Source organism: Nannobrachium achirus (genome assembly GCF_963921795.1).
Source record: "Nannobrachium achirus genome assembly, chromosome: 3".
NCBI lineage: Eukaryota > Metazoa > Chordata > Actinopteri > Myctophiformes > Myctophidae > Nannobrachium > Nannobrachium achirus.
The window spans coordinates 67,105,021-67,121,094 of NC_137812.1; the positions used below are offsets into that span (position 1 = coordinate 67,105,021).

The 16,074-nt window shown below is 43.1% G+C and overlaps 1 protein-coding gene across 1 annotated transcript in view; it reads right to left on the reverse strand.

Moving 5' to 3' along the window:
* The window catches only part of LOC308281724 (VPS10 domain-containing receptor SorCS3-like), a gene marked incomplete at its 3' end in the record, with an annotated part of 555,751 nt that overhangs the window by 37,668 nt on the left and 502,009 nt on the right, over positions 1-16,074 (reverse strand). The window lies entirely within an intron of this gene.

The following is a 16,074-nucleotide window of genomic DNA, read 5'->3' on the forward strand; positions in this document are numbered from 1 at the left end:
AGGCATTACATTTTGTATAACACGGTTCTAAAATTGTCACTTTAGAAATGTGCAGATACCCCTATACACTTAAACTTCATGTTGGTTTGTTTACTGTTGAGTGAGAAAACAATGTTGCACATTAAGTTAATCATCTAGGGACCCCCAAAATAATTTGGGGACACACCTGGGGGTCCCGACCCACAGGTTGAGAACCTCCGATTTAAAAGATATACATATCAATTTTAATAAAATAATTGATTTGAACGCTTTAAAAAACAACTCCTTTAAAATATGTATAGCGGAAGTAGCTACAATCTACAAGCTTGCATCAACTTGCGATGCATCGCGACGTGATGTGAAATGGTAGATTGGCAATTGTATAAAATAGGACTATAAAATAGGGCTTCAGTGGTAAGATTTTTTGAGAAATTAAATAAGTAGTCGATAGTTTAATAGCTAAAACACAGCTAAAATACATACAAGACATGAAATACAATACTCATATATGTTTCAGTAGCAGCAGCAGTTTTGGTTTGTCTGATTTACATGTAATAGGGGTGTAACGATACATTTTAATAGCGATTCGATACATATCATGATACATGGTTGACGATACGATACATGGACGATATTGATTCATTCATGGCGATACGATATGATTCGATTCAATGATTTAAAATCGATATAGTAACTATTTAGCAAAGAAATTAAATGTGAAAAGGTGTGGATAGTGCAGGTTTTTAAGGGAAACATGTATTGTTATGCATATAAATAAGTAAACACTGTGATTATCTGCCAAATACATATTGACAAACCTGCACCTTGACATGAACCCAGACATTACACACATTTATCGATAGACCAGTGTAGCTATATGGAATTTTTTCTTCTTAAAAATGCTAAATACAATGCACAAGTAGGTAGTATCGATACAATCGATTCTTTGCACTGCCGATTCGATACGATACAAAATAAACCATTACGATTCGATTTTAGCTGTTTTTATTTCGATATACTTCGATTTTTTAAGTTAAAAACGATATTTCGATGCAGTTACTATATCATTACACCCCTAACATGTAAGTATTTGATTGTTTTGTTGTGACTTGTTCATTCTGAGCTTTATTGGTGGCATAACATCAAGACGTATCTATTCTGTAATGTCAGTAAATTGTGTGTGTGTGTGTGTGTGTGTGTGTGTGTGTGTGTGTGTGTGTGTGTGTGTGTGTGTGTGTGTGTGTGTGTGTGTGTGTGTGTGTGTGTGTGTGTGTGTGTGTACTGTGTAGGCCTGGCATCGGCACTCGGCAGAATAATCACAGGGGATTTCACTCTGGAAGATTCGTCTGGTTCCAGGCTAGCGTGTGTGGGCGGGTGTTTGTGTATGTGCGTGCCCGCGCGCGCGTTTGTGTGTGTGTGTGCATGGCTGTGTGTGTGTGCGCGCATGTACGTGTGCATTCAGGCGTACATGCAGTGTATATGACCTGACCAAGACTGCAGGAAAAAAGATCAAACCATGTGATTCTCGGGATCCACGTAAACATTGGATGGTTTCAGTGTGGATCTGGGACTTGGTGTGATCTGCCTGTGGCGTCATCTAAGACACATCTATTTAGTATTGGCCATATATATAAATATATGTTTGTGCAAATGACCACAATAAATCTGGCACCAGACAGACAGACACACAGACATACACGCACAGAGTTCTCAAATTCTGCCCTAACCCGACCATACCCGAACCCGACCCGACATTTAGGGTCGGGTAGGGCCAAAATGTATGCTAATTAGTCGGGCCGGGCCTCGGGCTCAATGAAAAAAGAAAAGATATATTTTTATTATTTTATTACTTTTACTCTGTGAGAGAGTTCTCAAATTCTTCCCAAACCCGACCATACCCAACCGACCCGACATTTTCGGGTCGGCTAAAATGTATGCTAATTAGTCGGCTAGTTAGGGGCCCAGTTAGGGCCGGACCTTCATTTTCAGAACCGTTGAGAACTCTAACACGCACACGCCCACACACACACACGCACGCACACACACACACACACACACACACACACACACACACACACACACACACACACACACACACACACACACACACACACACACACACACACACACACACACACACACACACACACGCACACACACACACACACACACACACACACAGACCCTCTTACGGACGGCTATAGCCTCGCCTGCATATAGCCATGCGGCGAAAATATGACATGCTGTGAGTTCGAGCATCTGCCGTGCATGCATGCAGATGTACTGTACACACAGCCATGCTAACATAATTTGCTTGGTATGCACGGTATGCTTCAAGGTGTTTGCATGTGTGCCTGTGTGTGTGTACGTGCGTGCGTGCGCACGCCTCTGTGGAATTACATCTGGCACGAAGCGATGATCAGCAGCACACGATGGTGTTGGTGGCTTCCAGCTGCCACCGAGAACCAAATCCCGTGCTTATCCCCTCAGGCCTGCGAGTGCAAACTCCCTGCCTCCCCGTGGCACATTGTAACACCGTGCTACTGGGAGCCTCATCTGTTACACTGCGTTAATACGCCAACAGTGCTGGAAGAACTACTCCTATGGTTTTCTACTTACTGTAAGTAGAAGTAGTAGTAACGCCAGAATATAAATATACTTCTATATCGTCGTTGTCGGGTGGAAACCTTGTATGTCCAAAAGCGTTTGTTTTGTTTTATTATCTATTTATCATTTAAAACATCAACTAAACTAGTGAAAACAGCCGATCTACGAGCACACAACGCCTCGCGGTGCGAGGCGTTGTGTGCTCGTAGATCTGCTGTTTTCACTACTTTTGTGCGACGGCCTTGTATGACGAAGCAGGGCTTTTGAGATACGAGGTTTCTGCCCGACAGTGACGATATGTAACAAAAATTGTCATTGAAGGCAGACAAATATTCCACTATCTCTGAATGCTGCACAGTATAATAGTCTGCAACTACACCTCCTGAATGCAGAGCACAGAAGCTGTCATTCACGGAAGCTGCCATTCACGGAAATATATTTGAGAATATCTTTCAAATGTCTTGTTTGAATTTTCATTTCTGCCCAGCAGCAAGCTCTAGCTATGAGATGTGGTGGAATGGAGTCATAAAGCATTGAACAATTGAATTACTCAAGTAAAGTAAAAGTACCTCGAAATTGTACAACACACTCGACTAAATGTTGTTCATTATTCCCACCACTGTGTAACAGTATACTGCTGCAATGCACACGCAACAGCCAAGTGCTTTAGAAGCATTGTTTATAACCACTCTCCGGTTCTCTGGCTCCATCTATCCCTTGCAAACTGCATTTCTGCTTTGTGTGCTGTGAAATGTACAAAAAAAATAAAGAAATAAAATAAATACAAGGTCTTGGCTCGTACAAACAGAGTGGCTTCTGGGATTCTTTCAGGTGTGTTGGCTCAAGGAAAGTGTTTTTTGAATAAATGGACAAAGGGAATAAGGGGAAGAAGAGGGCTTTAGTGCAGCCATTACACTGTGAAGTCTGAAGTGTTGATTTAACTTAGCGAGCGTACATATGGAACCAAATGGATGCGTAAGGGCCCATTTGGTTCCATTTGTACACTCAGCCATTTGCACACATCATTTGTACACTCACTGGACCCATAAGGATCCATTTTAGTTCCATTTGCACACGCTCCACATCAGCTGTTCTCAAATGTGGGTCCAGGAATCACCAGGGGGTCCTTGAGTGGGTTCCAGGGGGTCCCCAGCTAAATTGAGGAATAGCTGAACCACTTCAACCCAATGTTTATACTTGGCTATTGTAAAATAGCTGGTCTGCTAGCATAAGCTTGTAGAGCTTGTAGAGAAACGTTGACAAATCTAGACTCATTTTGATTTACTCATTTATAGTGCCGCTCCCGAGTATACGCGCGATATTTACTGTATATACAGTAAAGCTGGCAAGGGCTACGTACCGTCCGTTGGAAAGTGCTGGCACGGGTGGACTCGCCGATTCATCATCATCGCGCATCCACGTGCACACAATAGTGATCCCTTAACATGGAAGCCAACGGTCTTTCTCATCTTTGACGTCCATTTTCTCCAAAAAACACTTTTGATGCCAAGGATGGCATTGTATTCTCGCTAAAATAGTACAAGCTGAAAGGCATCGATCCGCCATTACTGTTTACGCTTTGGACGACAACACTTCCAGGTAAATCTCAAACATTGTCAAGTAGGGAATTGTGAGCGCGATCTACTTCCGGCCTTCAAAATAAGAGACCGGTAACCCGTTCATGTCTGGAGCACTAAATGGGTTAATTTAGAACGTTTTTTTATGGGTTTCCCTGGCACAACATATTTTGAGATGGGAGTCCGCAGGCCAAATACATGGCATGAAAATGTCAAGGATCTAGACATGAAAACATGTTTTTCACTGTGTATTAGGAGCCATAGTGGCTGTACATTATAATAAAACTAGTAAGACGCCTCAGGTCGCACCAATTCTTGGCCATCTGGCCAGTGATGTATATCGTACATCCCTTTTATGCCCATACATGGAGATCCCTGTCTGAACCAGCCGCACAGATATGGGCTGTCTTCCTCCATATACGTATGGGCATTCCCATATGAAGTCCTGTTAGATATGGGCTTAATATGGATGACATCAGGGATCTCCATATATGGGCTTACAAGGGATTCCGTGTCCAGGTCAGTCTGTGATGTCAGTACTATGACATCAGAGTACTGCAGGCAGCATGCAAACAGACGGTTACCATGGCGGCGAATCTGTGTGGTATCAGTGATGTCAGCATGCAGATGGTCAGACAGACATTCCCTAAATTAATAGTTAGAATAAGGGTCTTCAACAGGGGGTCCGGGACCCCCAGGGGGTCCTCAGAGATACTACAGGGGGTCCTCCAAATCTTTGAGTGATATAAACTGTTTTCTCCTTTTTTATATGCATGGGTTTGAACCCTAGTGTCCATATCCTGAGAACTAGCAGATCTACAAGCTCTACAAGCAGATCTACAAGCTCACAACGCCTCACGCTGCGAGGCGTTGTGAGCTTGTAGAGCGGCTATTTTCAGCAAAGAGGAAAAAAGAGCACACTAAGTACAGAGTGAAAGGAGTATTGACGGTTGAAGTGGTTAAATATCTGAAAACACAAATTGACATGAATCCAAAATACACTGATGATTGTGCTGTCAAACGATTAAACTATATGGAATCTACGAAAAGGTTGTGGGGATCCCTGCTTCATCTTTCTCTCAACTAAGGGGTCCTTGACCTGAAAACGTTGAAGACCCCTGAGTTAGATGTTTGGCGTCAGTGGCGTCAGTGTCAGTCAACGCGTGTTGCGTCTGTTCTCTCTCTGTGCCTCTGGCAGCCATGCTGGGATTCACCTAATCTACATGATTCTCCTCCGCCTGGCTAAATGTCACCCTTTGTGTGTGTGTGTGTGTGTGTGTGTGTGTGTGTGTGTGTGTGTGTGTGTGTGTGTGTGTGTGTGTGTGTGTGTGTGTGTGTGTGTGTGTGTGTGTGTGTGTGTGTGTGTGTGTGTCACTCCAGGGCTGAGCATACCCAAAGACGTTACGGGGAACGTTGAGACCTGGCCGGCAATGTTGATTCCTAACAAAGGCACTGTTGTAGAGGCTGATTTACACAAAGCCAGCGCTTGTTCAGACGCTGTCAACCTGACGCCACTAAGCCACAAAGTGCTGCGACAATCTCAGCCTTTGTCTTTGTCTGATCTTTACTTCCAAGGAGTTGTGTGTATTTTCAGTGGAAACTCAAAAATGCAAAAAGGGAAAGGAGCATGGGAACGTTTGCCTGAATGTGATAATTGTTTGGTGAAGACGCAACAACTAGAAAACACTAGACTCACTGGGGTCAAAGTGTTCCTTCGACAGAACCCTAGCGCACTCACAATGCTGGGAAACTACAAGTGAATGAGATGAGACATTACTACTGCTTGAAAAGAAACCCACCGTATTAAATTGACCCTAGACGAGAAAAAGAACAGCGATCCGAATTGACAACAAATATACAGTAGATAAATGAATAAAAAACATGAGATGTGCTTCTCCAAACACAACACTACATTTTAATAATTTAAGCCTGCCCTGCAGAAGGGAAGCAAAGCACAATCTGACTATCAAAAACAAAGATAATGAAACAGGCAGGAATCAAGCTACTGTATAAGCTTACATACAAAACCTAATTATCTAATCATTTTAGACTATCAATGATTTCCAACAAATCTCTGTATGTCTGTCCTTCACGCATTTTGAAGACCGTCCAACCAATCGGCATGTGTATTGTTGGTGTCCCAACAATAATATCAGCTCTTCTCCAGAACCGGTGTGCGACACAATTACATGCAACGTCAATGCAACGAAAAGGCTTCAACCACAGGGAGCGTTTAGCTGTTAGCTGACTTGATCCTGTTCCTGATTACTATTTTGTATATTTTATATCTTGTATTTCTTGATAGGTAATATTCATGTGTAGATGCAAACATGTTGGGTTTGTGTGTTGATTATTGCCTTTCGTTACTGGAGAAATGGCCTGATTGGTATGAGCGTAGGTTCAAAACACCACTCATTGTTATAGCCAATCATAGTGCAAGCTAGTCTTTATAAGGATACACACCCATTTCCCTGTACTATTCCTGAAGAAGATCCCAACGGATCGAAACGTTGAAGCAATAAAACAGAGCTGAGTATTCACCAGTGTTGCGGACTCTATTCTTCTCTAGCGTTTAGCTGTTTACCACAAATGACGGGTACTGACATAAAAGTACATATCCACTGACAACGGGCACCGCACTAGTAAAACATAAAATCAGATTCGAGTCAGATGTGATTTCAGCATGTATTTAAGCAGACACATTGCCTGAGTGAAACTAATCAGACTGTGAACTGGTGTGTTTGTGTGTTTTTTTTTTCACTAGCAAAGTTAACGCTCACCATAGCCTTGGAAAACAGCTGAGCGAAAAGCTTCTGTTTCAGAATAAGAATAGTATTCAAATATTGTTTTTTCTCGCTTTTGTTCTCGCTAATCTCACCAGACACCTATCCCAGGATGAACTGGGTTTGAATACTGAGCTCAAGGTGAGAGAAAGATCCCTTTGTATGCAGGAGGAGCGAGCACTCAGCGCTTGAACGTCTGGCCGTATGACAGGGGGGCGGGCCACGTCGTTGCTTGCTATTTACATTTCTCCCCACAAAAGTTAAAAGGTCTCGTGAGGGCAAACCCTTTAAGATGTCACTTAGAGGATAACAACAACATTGGCTTCGATAAGATTCCTCCCTTGCTTCTGTGCTGATTGATAAATACTGCATGTACTGTGTGACCTTCTGTTAACCAAAATGTGATAAAAGATTTGAGATAACTATAGAGCTTACTAAAAGATCAGGCACAGGGCGCCCGGGTTACGCGGGGGTAAAGTTCCTAGCCACCACCACCGTGGTGACGGCATGCATGGGGTTAGATTGGTTTCCACCGCAGATCAAACAAACACAATTGACCATGTTCGTGGGTGGGACCCATAGAGTACGGATAGCCCCGCTCCCAGCTATTCATTTCAATGCAAGTTGCTCAGTGGTGTTTTGAAGCATGCGTAAGTAGCTGAATCCAGGTGCATTGTGGGGGAATTGGATCATCTGGATGATCCAATTTGCTGACCCCAGCTGTGTGCAAGAAACTGTATAAAAACTGTGCTTTTTGAGACACTCGGGTGCAGCTCTGTGGAGAGTACACGGTTTCCTCCACTTCCTCCATTACCAGTGGACATCTTTTCTGAACCAAGGTCAAAACCCAGCCCCCGTGTTCATCCAGCCCTGTTCACAGCCCGGGCCGTGACAGTGACACGGAACAGCTCGTAACAACACTTGTTTTGAACCAATGCCTCACATATAAGGCCAGGGACGTGCAGAGAATGTTGAGAGAGGCAGGGGCTGACATTTCTAAAAGGGCCTTTTGGTGGAAATATCGAAAATAGCGGACCTCCAAGCTGGAGCGCGACGGGTTGAGAGCTTGGAGGTTGGCTATTTTCGATGTTTCATTTCTATACATTTCTTGATTTCAACATAAGATGCTGCATTCAAGTTAAGGAGAGTTTGGACAAGGCGATTCTCTTTAATGCTGCCTTCAGGTATGGCATGGGATGTCTATGTGAGCACGTGCCTGCACAAGGCCCCAGTAGTACGGCAGTATATGGTGGGTTTATTGATAACTGTCCAAACTGAAATCGACACGCAACAATGGATGCATATAAATATCATTCATCTCATTTCCATCCTCCATTATTTCACAGGGATTACTAATCACCATGATCCCATCGTTGTGATTAAATAAGGCTATGGGAAACAAAGCCTGGTTCATATAATCTTCAGTGTATTTTGGATTCATATCAATTTGTGTTTTCACTCATATATTTAACCACTTGAACCGTCAATACCTGTACTTAATAAACTTGACCTTTCACTCCGTACTTAGTCTTCTCTTTTTCCCCTCTACACCAAACCTCTTTGCCGAAAATAGCCGATCTACAAGCTCACAACACCTTGCAGTGCGAGGTGTTGTGAGCTTGTAGATCGGCTATGTTTGGCTAAAGTTCTCAGAATATGGACGCTATAGGGTTCAAGTGGTTAATATAAAAAAGGAGAAATCACTCAAAGATTTGGAGGACCCTGTAGTAATTCTGGGGACCCCCTGTTGAAGACCCCGGGTCTAAGGGCGGTTTCAGCCCAAATGCCACTCACACATACCACAATGCAGAAGGTCACTGCAATACGTGGCTAGTTCCAGTGATGGAAAATAACTAATTGCATTTACTCAAGTACTGTACTTACAAGTACAATTCTGAGGTATTTTTTTATTTTACTGGAGTATTTCCAATTTTCTATAGTTGTACTTTTACTCCACTAGATCTCGTCATCCCAGACTCAAAAATTCTACTTTTACTAGTTCCTTTGTATATTTGGATTATTATTACACAACTATACATTACCCAATTCAGCTCTACAGTATACATTTCAGCCATTTGAAAATAGCCGATCTACAAGCTCACAATGTGTCGCAATGCGAGGCATTGTGAGCTTGTAGATCTGCTATTTTCAAGTACATTTTTATACCAATACTTTTTTACTTTTACTCAAGTACATTTTTAATTCCAGACTTTGCCGTATTGATACTTTTACTTAAGTAAAACATGTGAGTACTTATTCCACCACTGGCTAGTTCACACACACACACACACACACGCACACACACACACACACACACGCACGCACGCACATGCACGCGCACGCGCACACGCAAACGCACACGCACACGCACACGCACACGCACACACACACACACACACACACACACACACACACACACACACACCTGACCCCAGATGAACCCGAGCAGGCCATCAGTCAGGAGCACACGGAGGCTGCTGCTCTGATAGAACTGATTAAAAGCAAGTCTCCTGGTCCAACAGGCAAGCTGTGGCTGAACAGGAACCCACCATGGAGAATGGCAGTAGAGACAGTTCGTTCAGCCCAAACTCCCTGCTGCCTTTAGCTGGCAGCTCTCAATCACACAGCCGTCACTCCTCCCACTAATGGGAGTGGGCGGAGAACAGCTATGAGCAGAGGATGGAATAGTAGGAGACAGGTACGTGAAGAGAATGTTAGAGAGGGCTGAAATTGTTGAAAGGGCCTTTTGGTGGAAATGTCGAAAATAGCCGACCTCCAAGCTCACAATGTGTCGCAGCGCGACGCATTGTGAGCTTGGAGGTCGGCTATTTTCGGTGCATGGTACCACACTGAACTAAGCATAATCAAGTGAATACTGGAGTTGTGGCGTAACAACATGGATTTCTATACAGAGAGGGCAATTCTTTCAACATAAGATGCTGCATTCAAGTTCAGGAGAGTTTGGACAAGGCAATATCTTGAATGCTGCCTTGCAGTTATGGCATGAAAAGAGGGCATTTGCATGTCTTTCACCATAGTGAAAACTGTATTTATGGTCTGGAGAGGGCATTTTTTACAGAGGGATAAAAGGGCAGGGGTTCAAGCCCCCTTTGATGTCTATGTGTGCACGTGCCTGGTAGGAGAGAACTAGACAGCCTGCGCCTGAGTACCCGACCCGAACCGTTGTACCCGTCTGTGTCCCTTTTGTGCCCATATATGGAGAGCTCTATCTGTCTGTTACCTGTCCCTTTTATGCCCATATCGAGAGATTCATGGGGCGCGTTCGTAAATACAGCACTGAACGCACTGGCCAATACAAACTAATACGTGAGTGCAGTTGGTGTGAGCATTTTCAAACGCACCCATAATGTCGTATATGCCCATACGCTGTATATTATGCCCATATATGGAAATATCGGTCGGATCGGCGGTTCTGGACAACAGCATTTTCCGAAGGACTCGGCGGCGGGCACCACACTCCCTCAAGTCCATGCTGAGGCACACATCGATTTCGCCGTGGGGCGTCGGTCGGTCCCATATATGCACATGAGTCATGACCATATATGGGCATAACATTTGCACCTTTTTTTCTTGTCCTACACACCTGTAACCAACAGTAGAGGTGTGATCGGCCTTCTTCTAAAGGGGCTGGTGTTTTCAAAAGAATATGTGAAGGGATATTCTGCCTAGTGAATACTTACTTTTGGTACTTTATGTATATTGTTGTTGTCGGGTGGACACCGCGTATCTCCAAGTTTCAAATGTGTATGTTCTTTCGCAAAGTAAAGCGCAAAGTAAAGCCCTGCTTCATCGCACAAGGCAGTCGCACAAAAGTTGTGAAAACAGCAGATCTACAAGCACACAACGTCTCGCGGTGCGAGGCGTTGTGTGCTTGTAGATCGGCTGTTTTCACTAGTTTATATCATTTTTAAAATAAAAAATGCCAAACCCGACAACGACGATATTTTGATGCCGATACTTTTGTACTTGAAAAGCTGTATACTTCTCCCACCAGTGGAGATATCCCTGCCCAACCCAGAGGAATATCTTCATGATCATTGTTTGCTTCAAGGCAATCAATAATTTACCTGAACAGCCTTTCAAAGCTGCATAATATCACTCACTGTGGTGTTGCTCTCTCAAATGAACCTTTCTCAGACATCCACAAACCCTCCAGACTTGCATAATTATGTAAAGAAGATTTTTTTTTTGCACATTCAATATTTCATTTGCAGGTGCGTGCTATATTCATCTCGAACAATGAAATGAAAAATGCTCTTACAGTCATTACAATGAAACAATTGTTTTGAGACTCTTAGCATCAATCATGTGAAAATGTCTCATCATACAAAGACGCTATACATGACCTTGAACTATGAATAAACATATACAATAATACAATATTCTGCACCTACAACAACACCACAAGTCACCACAGTACCACCTTATTCTCAGAGTATAATATTATTAATAATAAATAATATTGTTATTTATCTAGATAGAGATATCACCCATTGTCTATCTATACTATAATTTTGCGAATGTCTGTCTGAGTGTCTGTCTGAAACAGCGTTTCTCCTCGGTGGCTGGAGCAATTGATCTGAAATCGCATCACCATTAGCATATGAACACACCTGACATAACTGTGAAGCCCGTTTGTCACTTTCACAAATCGTATGCTGTATATTAGCATTTTTATGCTGTATCTACTATCTATTCTGCATCTAGCATGAGGCGCATCTATTCTGCATCTAGCTTGAGGCAAAATGTTTAACCAGCTCTGTGTGTGTGTGTGTGTGTGTGTGTGTGTGTGTGTGTGTGTGTGTGTGTGTGTGTGTGTGTGTGTGTGTGTGTGTGTGTGTGTGTGTGTGTGTGTGTGTGTGTGCAGGCAGGCGGGTGTGTGTGTGTGCAGGCGGGTGGGCGGGCGGGCGGGCTGGGGGGAACAGTATCTCTGTAGCCATTAAACGAAACGGGTTTCTTACATTGATGCTCCTACATATTATCATGCAAGCACCAGTTAAAGTTACTTTCCATCCCTCATATACTGTATGCACAGTGCACATCCCATAACCCACACACTGCACATCATTTTGGAGCTCATATCTTTGAACGGGTAAGAGCTAGTAGAAAATAGTTTTACAGAATAAACACATTCATAAAGATATACATACATTACATTTAGCCAATGCTCCACATCTTTGTAAATCTATATTTCATTTCAGTTCATCTGGTAACTCATTTTCATAGCTCTGTCATGGTAACTGTGTGAACATCTATCTAATGAGATAGACACACACTTTAATATTCTGTGTTAGTTCTCTTTCCTTTGCTGCAGCGGAGGTTTTGCTTTCTTTATTTGATATGTGGAAAAAGTCATTGTATACTCGTCTATGGTCGGCGGTCTGGGAATCCATAATGAATTTATTGTTTGTTTCGATTGAGGACGTGTTTAAGAATTCACCTTCATGAATGCTCACGGTTTGCGATTCCCCTCTGCCTGCATGATCGATATTGATCCTCCAAGTAGAAATCAGTTGTTAATCTGAGAAATCTAGTGATGCTGCAGGTGCCATGATCCGAATGTAAATTGAACTTCGAGAGTGTTTGAGCCAGCTGGTGTACCCACTATATACTGTAGGTTGACAAATGTTGGTGTACCTGTTGGTTATCTAGGTTTTCACTTGACCTATGACACCAACACTGCATCACCACAACAATGTTGTGATACCGTAAGTAAGAGAAAGAGTTAGGCTACCAGTAAGACTCCCTAATTGGGAGATAAGCGACTGTCAGGTCCCATGTACAGTATACACAAATAGGCCTGTAAGTATATTGGTTCCTGGGTGTAGGGGGATATGTGTGGCAAATTTATTGCTTAGGTATAGGGCCAGAGAATGTGGGGTTTAGCTGTAGGGATAGTTTTCAAGTAGTAGGAGATATGTTAGTATGTAGGTAGAGCAAATGTGTAACATAGGTGTTGTGTTGAATTATGACAGTCACAGATTGTGTTGTGGTGAGCACAGTGGGTCATTGATAAGAATGGCCCTGAATGGGACAGATCCATGTTGATGACATGACTGCAGACATACTGTGTACCGCTTTGCGTGATTTTAGGGCAAAATCTGTAGGAGCAGTGTCCAAAAAAGTGTTTTGCAAGAATCGGCCTCATGGTGGCGCTAGAAGAGGGGCATGTGAGAAATGAGGGTTGGAGGTTGTGGTTTGGCAGTCAAGGAGTGTGACGTGACGGACAGACTGACAGACAGACAGCCGGGGGAGGTTTTGATAGTAACTGCGAGCGACCTGAGGGTCGCAATAACCAATACACTTTCTTCTTACACTTATGTTCTCTCCCTCTCCCCACCTTTTGAAACTTGCCCACTTGTACACACAGTGTACTTATAATTAAAGCACATTTTCAAGCTAAAGAAGCCCTAGCTTTGTTTTTCCATTATACTGTCAGTTGTTGAGCCCCTGGTTCTGTCCTATTATTTTCAAGCAGCGTAATTAACCACATGAACCCTAGCATCGCTATTGAGGGGATGTCATCATTAGGTAAACAGACAACGGAAATATAAGAACATTTGGTTGAATAGCACATCTACAAGCTTCCTACAAGCTTGTAGCCTGGCTTTTAGCCAGATTCATAGGCGAAAATGGCGGGGGGCACAAGGGGTTTTTGTCACCTTCCAGGTCCAATTTCGTCCCCTCCATTCACTTCCAGAAGACCCCCCTGTCCCCCCCAGTCAGGGACATAGTGGTCTAAATTCTGAAATCATGCACTAAACACGATCGAAGCGATTTACGATGCTTTTTGAATGATTTATAGATGCTATTATATGAGAACACCCCTCTGTTTTCCTGCAAAATGGTTTGCCAAGTTCTTAGAAACAAGCAGCCAGCTATATGAAAACCACAATATTCCAGGGTGGTTTTCATATAGCTGGCTGCTTGTTTCTCTCGCAAAATCTGGCAACATGTGGTGTTTGCTGCTAGGAAATGAAAGTTACCGGAGGAGACTGCTGCTACAGCTGAAACTCAATAGAACACAATATTTATAACTTTGGTTCTGCCATTTCAAATAGTTAATAAGGAATGCCGCCACCCTGGACAAGGAAAGGATTACTTTGTTGTTTTTGTTGCCACCCTGGCCTGGACAAGGAAGCTAAAGGATTACTTTGTTGTTACTTGGGCTGTGTGTGAGACGAGAGGACAGGAGGAGGAGGAGGAGGAAGGATTTTCAATTCTCAAGCCGGTAATGAATGACATTTATACCGTATTGTGTTCTGGACTGGCGGCCTGTTCTAACCTGTGCCAACTGCTTGTGGACTGTATTATTGTATTGTGTGGTTCTGTGTGTTCAGTGTTCTGACGGCTGAGCGGCTGTCATGCTTCTGAGTTCTGAGTAGGATACTGTATTTTATTGTGGCCAGTGTTTTGAGTGATGAACGGTCGCTGTGCCAAATTGCTGCTATTGCGCGCAGGTCCCCCCCTATGCTTTTATTGGATCTGCGCCGTTGGCCAGATTGATAACATGGATTCACTCTCACGTTCCTCCACAGTATCAGTCTGGACTTTGGCCCATAGGGAGCGAGTATGAGAAATCAGAAAACGACCGGGCCAATCAGTGACTGCGATTCAACTGAAAAGTGAAACGCAGTCACTGATTGGCCCGGTCATTTTCTGATTTCTCATATATCAGTTTGGCTAATGCCAGGCTAACAAGTTTGGAGATGTAGCTGTTTTCACTATTTGACATACAACAAAGAATATAGGGTTTAGGTAGCCGCAAATTGCAACACAAGATTTTGTTATAGAGCATCGCAGTTGAAGCCCCACCCCGTCCTCACTCTGGTGTCGGAAGCGTTTTCCGCATTCATTTCTTCCATAGACATTTCATAAAGTATTTATTTAAACGTTTTTAAGCCTTGGACAAAGCCACCTCGGCTGGAGAGGGATCATGTCAATATTCACATTTTTTTTGAATGCAAAGATTAATTAGAAAGCTGAAAAAAAGGGCAGGGTACAAGACTGTGTACATCATTATTTTTAAAATTGCGGAAACTACACTCCCAGAATGCATTGCGAATGTTGTTGTCGTTTCCTGAAATAAAGCCCTTAAATCACGCTCAGTTTAGTTATCCAGGCCAGCATATGGCCTGAAATGTAGTGATTGTCATCTCTGTGGACGCTCTTATCGTCATCCTTAACATAGTGCATCATATAATTCATATTTGTAAAAGAAAGACGATCGCTCACGGGAGTTCTGCTGACGTGCAATAATCCGCCGGGAAGACAGGGGGCAGTAGCTACTTCCGCGGTAACCGCAAGATACATGAAAGAAGAAGAAGCTAGACCAATCACAGACGTCGATTTCACCGGATGTACATGTTTAGCAGTATGGGAAATGCAGTTCTTCTCCGTGCGATCTTGATTAAAACGTGTTTTTACTAAAACTAGAGTGATTGCATACATACTCGGGGGTTCTACAGGAGCATATAGAACCATTTTACAACCACCAGCCTAGTGGTAAGTGTACATTGAATTGCTACGACTTTGTGGCTGATAATGAAAAACGCTATGGTGAAAATGAATGGGTTGTTTACTTCCGACACCGCACTGCGATGCTCTATAATCGGATGAATATAGGGTTGCAATACCTCCCATAGGCAGCCAATGCATCAAAACTGTTTTTTTTTGCTATCTGATTGCATTAAACGACGTCAAACTCACCAATTTTGCGGCTCTATTGAAAGCTTGGAATTTACTCTTTCTATCTGCAAAGTGTTTGTTTCAGAAAAATCCACCGTAAACATGTTATGATTTATTTTTTGTCCAGTAGAGGATCAAGGCCTACCAAAATAACGTTTTGTTGACAAAATCAACAGTAGATCTAGTCGACTAAAACCAGACCGAAACTAAAACATTTCAGATGACAAGAATATGACTAAAACTAAATCAAAAATATGCTGTCAAACTCAACTCCGTCTCCTACCAAACTCTGTAAAGTTTAACAGAGTCAAATAGAAGCAATTAACCCACGCACAGCAAGGCCTCTGAGCCCCAGACACCGGGGAGAGTGAGAGACCTCAGAGACCAGTGTTGCCAGACTTAGTAAGAGAAACAAGCGA